Raw genomic sequence first — 13,102 nt, forward strand, 5'->3', positions numbered from 1 at the left:
GACTGGAAGCTCAGTACATGGAACAGGGTGTATTCAAAGACAGAAAAATTACTTTGAATCTGTGGTGGTGCAGCTCCCCAATATCCTTAAGCACATGCCTATGTGCTGTATCCATTCTTTGCTTTTCAACAGGAAAAGCAGCAAGAACTTTCCAGACTCCAGGAATAGCTTCAGAAAATGAAAGTGGCAGTAACTCAGCCTCAGTCACTACAACAACCCGTCTCTTTCACAGTCCAAGGGCACCTTTTCCACTTTAAATCACTCCCAAGGCTCAGAATGGACAGGAAAGCAGCACCTCTCAGTAAAAGTGTTCTAACCAAGACATCATTCCACCAATTAACTGTATTATGATATACTGAATAGCTGCAAAGTTGTTCTAATTCTCAGGAGTAAAAAAGCAATGAGGATAGAACTAGACATGCATCATTAAGGTCGTGCCAGTATTTATTTTCTCACAGTATCTGGGTACCTTCTATATAATACTTTCTATATAATTTATTCAGTAGTACAGAAAACCATATTGAAAACATGAAATTCTTACTGAGTATAGAGAACTGGAGTGTTTCTGATGGTTTAATACTTGCTAACAGGAACTTTCTCCTTCTGTTACCATAAAAAAGCAGTCTTACAAGCCCTATAATATGGAACCTTTCATTCTGTGCACATCTGAACAAGTGCTGAGCGCTGTGGAGCTATAGAGCTATATCTAGGCTCACAGCATAAAGTGTAATAATACTTTGAGATGTGAAGGGAAGCCCTTTAGTGATCATAGAAATTCTTGATCATGACTCTGCAGAAAATAACCAGGTATTTTACAGCCTTCTGTGAAGATCAGATTATGTAACTGTATCATGAAGAAAAAAATCTGAACAAGAAGAGTCCAACTAAAATCCTCACATAAAATTCTGAAAAACTGAAGATGAAATTTAAGGAAAGCAATACATTTGTTTTTCAGTGCTGAGGATCTGAATTTGAAACCTTTAAGTTTCTTTAACCAGAAGGTTTTATTCCTATTGAGATTAGACATACTAATAAACAAAAGTAACCCAGATAAGTGTACTGGAATTTGTACATGAATGTGTTAAGAAGCTGTGACCATCTCATCTTTTCTTCATCTTAACTGTGAATAACTATACCTATTGATTTCCTTTTTTTTCTTAAAGTATTTAATGCTAGCCATAATATTTCTTGTGTATTTGTCACTCCTACATACTCCATTTAAACATGACCCTCCTGAAATTTTCATACCAGGATTTATTAACAAACACCAATGAAAATATTTTTCTTCCTATTTTGGTACATACATACCATACATGAGAAACATAAGATTAAATTGGAATCCAACATGCAAAAAACATCAGAAACCAACAAACCAACCCTGCTACCATTAAATATAAACAGTCATCTTTTCAGACTCTCTAGCAGGGATCTCACAACAACTTTAGTATATTATCACCACTAATGAAATTCCGAAGGTGTTTCTGTTGTCACATGCAGTTTGCTTCGGTTGAGTCTTTAATGCTTAGATACTGCATACATATTAAGAACTGCTGCTTTTCACCAGAAAGGTAAATTACCATTTTTGTACATTACTGTTTTTGGCAGCGATTAAAATGCTTACTGCATAATGCTTAGAACAACAACAAAAAAGTAAAATATTCCTTCTTTCTTTCTTCTTTCTATGGTGAAAATTCTAAAACACTAGTTAAATAGGGCAAAAATTATTGTTGATCATCTCTTATGCTTATCAGTACAAAAACAGTCTTTAATAAGACAAAATGTCATATGACAGCATTCTCAAATGAAAAATAAATTACATACACCTTGCCTAGTCTATTCATCACTTTTGACTTCCATAGCAAGTACATTTCCACCCCTGAGACCTGCTAGAGTGAACCACGTGGGAGGATAATGGGGCAATTAAAGTTTTATGAGGATTAAGAAAAAGAGCATACCCCTTATTGCACAATCATTACTAAAGAATAGACAGAAGTAGTACAAAAGCCTGAATATAGTCATGCTTGTGCTAAGAAGTACATTTCTTATTTCCAATGACCATTAACACTAACAACTATTCAGCTGACCCCAAAACCCTTATACTTAAAAAAACAGGGGTTACAACAGTAAGCAAAGCTGTACTAAAAAAATTAAAACAAAAAACATTTAAGCCTTTATTCTCTGGCATGTGTATACATTGCCTGCTCTGCTCAGAGCTGGATTACGGTATTACTGTGCTCCTGTAGCTGGATAGATAGTTGTAATTCATAGGCAAAGACTTCTTTTAAAATTATTTGTAATTACAAATTGTTGTAGTATTCTTTTTTAAAGAAGTGCTAAGCTCTGTTCCTTAATACTACTGTATATTCACAGTAAGATCTGTTCACAGTAGGATCTAGTGAACACAGCAGCTCTAAGACAGTGTCCTTCCAGGGAAACTAACACACGATGCAGGTAATAGCAGAGAGCAAACAGTGGTATATCTGGAGACTGGAGTGTGGGATCATGACTTCACTAGCACTGTTGCATTTGTCTTGCAAACTTATCAGTAGTCTTATCAGTAGTTGTGACTAAAAATTTAAAAAAAGTCAGAATTCCTGTCCCAGATAATCACTTTAGGGCAAATAGCACTCTGTACATTTACTACAACTTTTCCACAAAGCAATGCAACCACCACAACACATTAAGAAAAAAAAGTCACCAATAAAAGCCATTTAAAATTACGCCAAACATTGGGATTACCTGCAAATTCAGTTTCTGACTCAGTGTACTCCTACCAAGAAAAACCTACAAACACCACCATACATAAGTCAAAGGTCTTCAACAAGGACCCTCAAAGCTCTCTGCTCCATCACTGAAGGTTGGAGGATGTTTGCAGACTTGAAGACTGAGGCCAGAGCCCCATCACGAGCTGTGGCTCCCAGATTTCATCCCTTTCTATGACAAGAAGCCTAGCATCTCTGGGTGCAAGTTCCATCAATGCTGACATAGCAACAATGTTCAGTAGCTGCAGCTGCTGCAGAAGCCAACAGAAACAATTTGTAATACTTTTTTTAATTATATTTTTTCCAACCAGATCTGATCATCAGATCTCCCTTTGTCATATAATTAAATGCATTAGGTTAGGCCTAAACAAAGTGCCTAGGTATATGGCTAAATGTCAAAACCATTTAAAGGGCTTAGATCTGGAAGGCACCATTTTGAATAATAGTGACTTTGAATCTCAACTAGTTGCTTTAGTTCTCACTGGTACTCACCAGGTGTGTTGGGTCTGTCTGAGATGGAGTCACCTTTCCCTGCAGCAGCCCACACAGTGCTGTGCTCTGCACTCGTAGCTGGAACAGCACTGGTACCACTCCAGTGTTGTGTCTATTGCTGCATAGTGCTGGCACAGCATCAGGACTCCCTTCAAGCCCCCAAGAGCCAGCAGGCTGGGGGTGGGCAAGTAATGGGGATGGGACATCGCCAGGGCAGCTGACCTAAACCAACCAAAGGGATATTCCATAACACCTGATGTCACACTCAGCAATAAAAAGGGGGGCTCTCGTGGGGGAGGGGGCTGTCCTCCTGAACAACTGCTACGCGTTTTGAGGCCCTGCTTCCCAGGACATGGCTGAATATCACTCGTTGATGGAAGTAGAGAATAACTTTTTCCTTTCTCTCTGTGCTTCCGCACAGCCTTTTTTTGTTTGTTTTTCTCCCCCTTCCCTCTCCCTTTAATTAAATCATTCTCATCTCAAACCTCGAGCTCTGTGTTGTATTTTATCCCCCTTCCTCTTTGAGGAGGGGGGGATGAGAGCGCAGTTGTGGTGGAGCTCAGCTGGCCACTTGAGTAAAACCACACCACAGTCCTTTTTGGCACCCAACCTGGGGCAGAGATATTTTCTTCATATTTATGAGGTAACAGTAGATAACAGCTCTTGGTTGAATGAAGTGTATGACAAGCAGTCTGTTTATGAATGCAGAAATAGTTTAGGCTTAAAAATTAGAAAGCTTGACAAACCAGGTTACTCCCCTATCCCCCCCGAACAAAACCTTGCCTAAGAAATTGACAGTTTCCCTCTCATCTCTACTTACAATTAGTAAAATATAAAGTCCTAAGTTTCCCATTTTGAAAGAAAAAAAGCATTTGGAGCCTATGTAAAATATTTTTTAAAAGTAGATGTAAAAAAGTGTTCAGTTGTCTGAAAGGAGATCTCAGAGATATGACAATGTTCCCTAAAATTAATAGGTTTTATCTGTTCTCATTAAACACAAATACAATAGTGCTTGGCTCCAAACACAATTGGGAATTACGTAGAGGGTACTGCCCTTACAGATTTGAAAGTGAGCATTTGCCAAGTCTTGTGGGTCCTTTTACAGTCTAGTGAAGTTTTAATTCTAAAAATTCTAAAAGATAGAGACTGATAAGTTTGTTGAAGTGGTATCCACAGTCCCTCTGTTTTCAGATCTTTTTGCATTCCACAGCAATGCCTGTGACACATGTAGTTTACTAATGTAACAAGCACAGTGCAAAAACTTTGTTACCAAGCATTTGTTTCTCTCTGATCACACTAAAGTAGGTTTTACATGTAAGTGTAAGAGATTGGAATAAGTCATCTTTCCCCTTGCCAAGTATTAAAGCAAAACAAAAGAAAAAGCAAACTACATAAAGAACCAGGCTTATCTGCAGAAGGACAGTTCAGTGGCAATTAGTGCTGCCACAATTCAACGTAGGTGAGTCAATAGCATATTCACCCAAGATACATAACATTTCTTTATTTACATAATGAATTTTAAGATAGTGTGCAGCAGTTTTCCTGCAGTGAAATGCAGACTATTTTGCGCTTTAATTTAGGTACATTGTTGACCATGTTCAAAGGACAAGAAATTACACACATTATGTACGTTTCTCCTAAAATATTTGAGACATTTCCCAAGCTTTGCAACTGCCAGATTAACAAATCAAGTAAAGTAATCAATCCAAGCATGCAATAGATTATATTCCACAGCCTGCCAGTTAGAGGAAAAACCAAAACAACAACCACACAAAGCAAAAACTTCACCATCAAGGTAACTGGTTCCACCACAGAAGTGAGCAAAAAGTTGAACAGCAACAGGTTTACCTCAGGAAGTTTGGAGAAAACCTTGTGGCATAAAGCAGAAGGCTGTTTCCAAGTGCATCTTGAACATTTAAGCTTAGCATTAATAAGTCTAAAGCTCACACAAGCAAAGCATGAAAAAAACTAGGCCACAATTCATATGGGAATAAAACCGCTGGTCTGTCAAAATGGGTACCAGTGGATATCATTGGTAGTAGTACTGCCAAAGTACTCAGAGGTTCAGTTACTGCACCAAAATCATAGGTTTTACCAACCTGGCTAAAGGTAGATTTCTCCTAGAAACAGATATCCTTTAATTATATCCAGGGAGACTGTTCATCATGTTTAAGACAGATGGCACTATACACAGCTGCTGTAAATGCTCCATAACTAACTAACTGTTAGAATGCTAACTGTTAGAATGGCTTTCCACTTTATTTTCTTCACTGATTTCTTTTAAAGGAAATAATGCACCTGGATTTATTACTATTTACATCTGCAGTCCACATTAAAGGAGATTTTTTTTGAGCTTTTTATGAGCAAAGAGTTTAAAGGAGTTAAGGAGTTTAAGAATTCCTTACAGAAAGGACTCTTATTAGGAAACCTCTTCAAAGCAATGATTGAGAGATTTCATAACATCTTTTTGACACATACTTTCTCTTTACTTGACCATCCCTCAAACTACACATTAGCTTAACTTTATTAGCTTTGTATCTGAAAAGTCATTTCTAGACTTTCAGAATGAATGAGTTGGTAAGGTGATTACAAGGACATAACAGAAGCCATAACATAGCAAGTAATAAGTCAGGATGACCTCATTATATCCATGATTTTGTAAAATGTTTCTATTCAGGACAGTATCTGAAGCACATGCTTCTAACAAAAGCAAATTATAAAGTTTTAACAAAGTTACCATTTCAAAGAGATTTAGAATTAGATGTACCTGTTTAGACATTAGGACTTTAATAGGAGTATAGATCACAGGTGTAGACAGAAGACATTCAAGAGCCCAAAATGCTTACATAAATATTTATAAATAAAATGTCATGCTGTCATCAGCTCTCGTGAAAATTCACATTTTAAGAATTATTTGTAAATATGAATGAACATCAGCATCTTTGTACTTAGCAGTTAGAATACCACAAGTACTTGCACAAGTCTGCATAAAGAGAACAGTGACATTCTAAAGTGGAGAGCGCACAACAGTGACCAGTTAAACCTTTCTTTTTCTGCTGCGGAATGCATGCCTGCTCTTAGGTTACCAAGGTTCAAAGAGAGAGCAGGCATGCTCATCATGTTCCAAAACATTTCATTTCACTGGGGCTGTGGCAAATAGTCAAAACAGAAGATTACATCTCTACTTGAGAATACAAATTCACAGCTAAAAAAATTACACACCTAATGATTTTTTTTTAAAATGAAACAAAATGTAAATGAATTATTTTGTAAATCAAAACACTATGGTAGATGTGTTAGTACTTGTAACAGAGAAGAATCGTTCCTTTCTCAGAGAAAAAAATCCCCTCAGGAGGTACTTGTACATAAGACTGCCAGATTTTAAACTTTAAAATTCACCATGCCTAGGTTGACACTTATGATTCAAGGCACTATAAGATTAAGATGTAATCAGCAGCAGTTAACTGGTGTTTATTAGGAAATAAATTTACACAATTACTACACCTTCATACCTGAGGCCAAATCAAGTTAATCTGCTTTGAACTGTTAACTACCCAGACCAAATTTGCTAAAAGGTGCTCAGACCTACACTTTAACTCCGAAGTTTAGAAATGATTGTCACATGAAGCTGAGTTTAGTTTGTTAAATTTCCCTTTCCATCCTAGTCAAGGTTCAGAAGACAAGCTCAAAATGAAAGCTGAGGAAAACAAAGAATTGCAAGAAGATTGATAAAATAAGGTTCTTGGTGGTCCTATATAAACTAGTTGGCAACAACTGCGTTATCTCCTTTCTTCTACTGCTGACATAAAATGAATCAAAGTCTATGGTGCAGAAGAGCAGTTGACTGCATAACACCAAATACATAAAATTTGAAGGGCAAAAGAAAGTCTTATTTATAGTATTACCTTTAAGCTTTCATTGATGATGCGAAGAAATGCTTATACTGTGCTCAGAAGAAACACAATGTTTACATTTCCCTAAACCAAAAAGAAACTGGAAAGAACAAAATGAAAATTATGCAGATAAATAGTTCAACTGTCCCATGTCATGATTTCCTTGGGTCAGTATTTTTGCACCAAGCAGTTACCCAGGAAATAAAGTAAGCTATGTTTTCAGGCATGTTTTGTATCCACATCACCACAATTTTTGCAATACATGTATTTGAGATTTCAGGGACTGCTTTCTAAAAAATATTTTTCCTATTAGCAAAATGAATTGAGAGCTCATGCATGAAGAAAGGTGCACAATAACAACCCAAAAGACATTTTCCAAGACAACATTCATTGTAACAGACACTTAGCTGTAGCCACAAAACAGTCTATGCCCATATTGTAACATTCCTGTCCATTGCAATACTACAACAATCCTTGCAGTAGTGTTTTTGTTGAGTAGCCAGTTACTGGACTCGCTGATTACACGTGAGTTTCTACTTCTGCAGCCTTGATTACTGCAGAGAGATGACTAAGTATAACAAATACAAATATGTGAATGTTTGTCCTACTGTTTGTTTATTCAATAGTTTTATATATTTTTATATATATACATATATATATTGTGTGGACATGATTAATGTTTCCTGAATAGCTGAGCTTGACGAAACTGGTACCACTTGGGGATAACAGGATCCAAGGACAATCACCCTTGAAGCTAAATCAAAGTATCTGTGAGTCAAGGCAGAGAGGAAAGGTTCCAAGGATACGTGCTCTCAACTCATCTACTCAGTTTATATGCTTCATGAAACAAAACAAAACTTACAGTACACAACTTTAAGAAGAAATGGACTGTTTATTGCCCAGTTCTACTTACGTGGCATTTGAAACATTTCTTTGATCTAGGAAATGAAGCATTTTCAACAATGTTAAGAAACCCTTATCAGCTACAAGTGACATGTTTAATACCTTAATGAAAACCATTGCTTGAGTCACTTAATCTCATCCAGCAACAAAGTATATCTTCCTTCTAGTTTGCAAAATACTGGAGCTATTACCTACTAGTATTTGAAGGAAGTACAAGGTGGTTTTGACACATTGAATCTATTTAACTAACAGGCAGGACAGTACACACACTTTTCTGAACTGTTTAAATTATTCAGATGTACAAAACAAGCCAGATTCCTCCTCAATTATCAGATTTAAGATGACTGCAGACTAAGAAATACAAGGAAAGTTTTGCCTTCAAACTGCCCAACTGCACTTTTGCAGACTGTTACACAAGCAGCATGAAGAGTGATTCCATTTCTTCATAGGATGTTAAGGAAATACAGATTGCTGGTCTAGATGGTTGGAGACCACTTTTAGGTGTTTTGCACATAAGTTTTTGCCTGCAAATACTGGGTTATACCTTGTAATCCCATGTTAGTGTTTTTATAACACTATTATGATCCGTGTTCTACATATGGAGTTGACTATTATGCATACGTGCAAAGTCCATGCTGAATCCTGTGATAAACTTGCAACTAGCTTAACTACAGGATTTAGAGTCACTTGTGTTTCTGATGTCCTCAGATACCCTCACAGAGCTGCCACTACTCACACAGCAGTCAGCTTTGTTTTAAACAAGTTCAGGTTTCAAGAACATCTGTGCAATGTGATGCTCTTTGATAAAGCATCTGTCATATGTTGCACACATTCCCCTTCTCTCCAGAGATGCAAGCAGTTTTACTTCTCTACATGTTTTTGACATAACAATGTAGTCTCATGTCTTATGGTCCAGGATGCCAGACAGAGAGAGAGGTATCACTGGAGCTATTCTGCACAGGCAATTTCAGAAGGGGAGCAAGGGAGGCTGGGAGGCTTGCATGACTCTGTTGTCAACAGCGCTTCAAAAAAAGAAAGGAGGAGTGGGATCATATCAGAGTCACTTTGATACAAGGGACCCAGAAGCACTACTACTTCACTATGCTACATAGTGAAAGGTCCTTCAGGAAACTGTATCCATGTTACGTCTTGGAAACCTTTTATCTTTCCAATAAAAAAATCAGTCCAAAGTCTAAATCCAAAGTAGAATTTAAAACAATCCAAATCAACAGGCCATGTATTACAAGACAAACAGGAGCAATAAATCCAGACAACATTACAGTTCACATTGAAGCTACACGCCCATCATTTGTTACCACAAACCCTGCTGGGGTTTGCAGGCCAGACCACTTCAAGGTGTGACGAGACCGATCACATCCAAGGAATTCACAAGAGAACTACCAAGCCCATAACAGGTTTCTGCATCTGTTTTCACAATAAAAACCCATCTTCTGGGCCAAATCATGATTTCATGTTGTTATACTCCTACCTTAGATTTCATCCCTCCATAATTTAAAATTGTTTCATAAATGCTCTCGCATAATGTACTGGGTTGTAATCAGAATCAGGTTTATATATTCTTTCTAGGAGCTCGGGTGTTTATGGGTAAACTAACCACCAGATTCTGATGCTCTGGCTCTAGTGAAATATAGGTAAATTTAAAGCAGCATATCCAAGCTAATACATAACAGGCATGCTGTAGGCAACAGTCCAGTCACCCAAACAGCACTTGATGAGCTAGCCAACCCAGCCAAACATAGGCTGGTGCTTGCTGAGGTGACAGCTGCTCAAAACTCTGGCCTGCTAAAAGACACTTACCAGATACAGCCCCCCAAGCCACATCATGGCCAAGATAACATTGTCCCCAGAAGCCGCAGCACACTGTAGAAGAGCCTGAATTTTGCAGATCGAATTTGCTAGTCCCACTGAAGGCTGACTGCATTGGTTTGCCTGGATCTATACAAAACTAGAGATCTGTACTTCACCTTCCCACGCCTCATAGTGTGGAGACTCTCCAGCTGGTAGAAAGCTCCTGGCTCAGACTTCAGGGGAAACCTGCAAAACTGCTTTTGGGCTAGAGCTAGCCATGAAGGTTGAACAGATACATCAGCATGGCACTGCACAGAGCTAGTGTGCACAGAGACCAGCAAGCTTCTGTGGCACAGTTAATCTGAAACTGAAAGTCAGGTAAGACATTCTTTGTTGTGCTATTTATATTAACACAACAATATTGAAGCACACAAGAAAAGAGGCATTTCTCAGCAAAGAGATCACTGTCTGGGCCTCAAAAATGTATCTCAGAACCCCGGTGAAGACCACAAGAAAAAAAGTCCAATCTCTCAGTGCTGATTTGCTTCCCACGCTCCCTATTTACACAAGTCTAGTACATACACTTACTCTGCACTCTGCAGTTGCTTCTTCTATTTCTGGATTGAAAACAAATATGAACATACACACAACCCCTGTTATCTGAATAATGAGATGCAAGTTTACATAAATATTTTTCAGGAACATGTTTAATGGAGAATACATTTTCATGATATCCAATATGTAAATTATTTCCTTTTTTTCAAATTTGTCTCCTCAGAGATCCAGACTAAGTATCCTCTTTTGAAAAATTATCCAGCAGAGGCATGGACACTGCTACCAAGAATCTTACCAAGAATTAGCAAAACAGCTGCAAGCAAGTCATGATGCTTAAGCTAAAATACTATAAGCATATTAAATCCTGACAGTGAAAAAATTCTGGTCACACCTAGCAACAACTTCACCAAATTGATAAAAGAAATTTCCTAAAAGTAAAATGGTTTTGCTGAAACAAACGATTTTGAGGTTTGTCTGGGGAATTAATATACAATTCACTATTTATTTCATTTGACATTAGGGCATTCTATTTCTTGAGAAATACAGATAAAATTTACCACATAAAACATCAGTGGCAACTTTTGTAATTACAGTTATGGTTTGGAGGGAAGTGTTGCTATAGCAATACCAACCATAGGAAGGAAATCCACATCTACTCTGTGTGTTATTTCTACATATCATCTCTCTTCATGGCATAGCACTCTAGCAGAAAAGAGTGTACTAAATCAATAGCAATACCTATTTTAATCAAACAGGCACAGCTTGGAAAAAAGTATTTCACAGAAACACACTGAACAAGGAAATGAAAGACCATGACCACATATTTAGTAAGGTTTTGTTTGCATTAGTTACTTCAGCATTGTTCCCTGGATCCACTTATATCAGCTGAAGTCAAGAGGTCAAATCCACGCTTTCCTAAACTGTCTCCTCCTGGATTCAGTGTATTTATTTCCTTTAATCTTTCTCTATACAATCAGAAAAACTTAAACCAGTGTGAGATCTTGCTTAACTCCTAGCAATTTCAGGGCTGCGGGATTTCTTGGTTCAGGCATTAAGTGAAAGAAATAAAACTGGTCTGGGACTAGAATCAGGCCTGAAGTAATATAGCCACATTTGCATAACGCTGATGCATCTGGCATTGATAATGCAACTGGGTTAATCTAGAACCCAGAAAAGGATCCACAAAGGACAACCAACATATGAGTGCAAAATCTTACCCAAACAGTCCCATGGGAGGGCTGGTACCCAGGGTGCACTCTGTGACATTGCCACCTACAGCGTTCTTGAACTGGGACTTCAGCTGTGGGTTTGGGGAACTGAAACTTTGGGTGTTCCTTTCTTTCATGTGCAAGGATTGACCCCATTCTGTCTCCACTCCTTCCTCAGATTACTGGTATCATACTCCCATTTATCCTAGCTTTTAGTTGTTTATTTTTTCCTTTTTCCCTTTCCACAAGTTGGGTCCTTCAGTTAAATGTTACAGCTCTCACAATCAGATTTGAAATGAATCAATTCAATTGAAAACAAACCAGATATCATGAACACTTTTTTGAGAACAGGTCTTCTACATTCCCAAGAGCTGATCTTATCTTGTGTCTCTATCTGCATCTTATTTTTGACAAGTTCAGACAAATTTCTATACATTTCTACAGCTCCTAGCACACTTAGGAATAGAGAAGAAATAGTAAAAGTAGATATAATTCTCAATAAGTAACCTCAACTGAAATAAAAGTTTCTTAGATTCCTATGGTCATTCTGTTTTTTCCCAAAGCCAAGTCAAAAGAGCAGAAAATTCAAAAAAGGCTAAAAGGAAAATAACACATTATATGGAGTTAAGAAAGTCTTGAGCACAGATGAAATTCAAGCTAATAATAGGGAGGAAGTCTTTCTAAAAGAGGAGCTTCCATTGCTCATCATTCCATGCCTACCACTGCAGACAGGTAAATGTCACAAACTTACATAATTCCTCTTCCACATTGCACAGCCCTGCTGCTCTGGACAGACTAACTTGAACAGATCTCTTTGTAGTTAGAAACACGTAAAAGCTATCTGGAAGGGACCTCTGGAGATCACCTAGCCCAACTTTCTTCTTGAAGAGAGACTGTCCCCAATGCTAGATCAGGTCATCCACAGCTTGGCCCAGCCAAGTCTTGAAAACCCCCAAGAAGAGATTCCACAACCTTCCTAGGAGATATGTTAAAACTCCTACACTACTCCCTGGTGAGAAACTTTTACCCAGCTGCCAGCCTGAACTTCTCAGCTGTAACTTGTGGCTGTTTCCCCCTTATTATTACCATTTGCCACTACTGAGTTTGGCTCCAAAGACATTGCAGCTTGTTCATATGGGTCCAATGTCTCCAATCACCTCAGTAGTCCTTTGTTGTACCCTCTCCCCACTTTTTAGCCATCCCCCTTCTCATTTGAGAAGCCTGAAAACTGACTGCAGAATCATAGTAAGCAGCAATGCTGAGGGGGATGGTAACTTCCCTTGATCTGTTGATCATACTTCCAATGTAGACTACTATGCCGTTTGCCTTATTTGCAATGAAAGCACATCAGCTCATTTTCATCTTGGTAGCTGCCATAATATCCTGTTACTTTCCCAACAGATGTTCTATTTAGACAGTTATTCCCCAGTCAGTACTGTTTCACGGGTTAATCTGCAAAAGCACAGAATCATATTTACTT

General features: G+C 38.0%; 1 protein-coding gene across 9 annotated transcripts in view; it reads right to left on the reverse strand.

Moving 5' to 3' along the window:
• The window catches only part of FAR2 (fatty acyl-CoA reductase 2), a gene marked incomplete at its 5' end in the record, with an annotated part of 161,986 nt that overhangs the window by 135,275 nt on the left and 13,609 nt on the right, over window positions 1-13,102 (reverse strand). The window contains one exon of one of the 9 annotated variants that reach the window (XM_083838601.1): window positions 7,160-7,231. The exons of the other annotated variants lie outside the window; for them this stretch is intronic. The remainder of the gene's footprint in view (window positions 1-7,159; window positions 7,232-13,102) is intronic. 9 annotated transcript variants of the gene reach the window in all.

This window comes from Anser anser, assembly GCF_964211835.1.
Source record: "Anser anser genome assembly, chromosome: 1".
In the NCBI taxonomy this organism is placed as follows: domain Eukaryota; kingdom Metazoa; phylum Chordata; class Aves; order Anseriformes; family Anatidae; genus Anser; species Anser anser.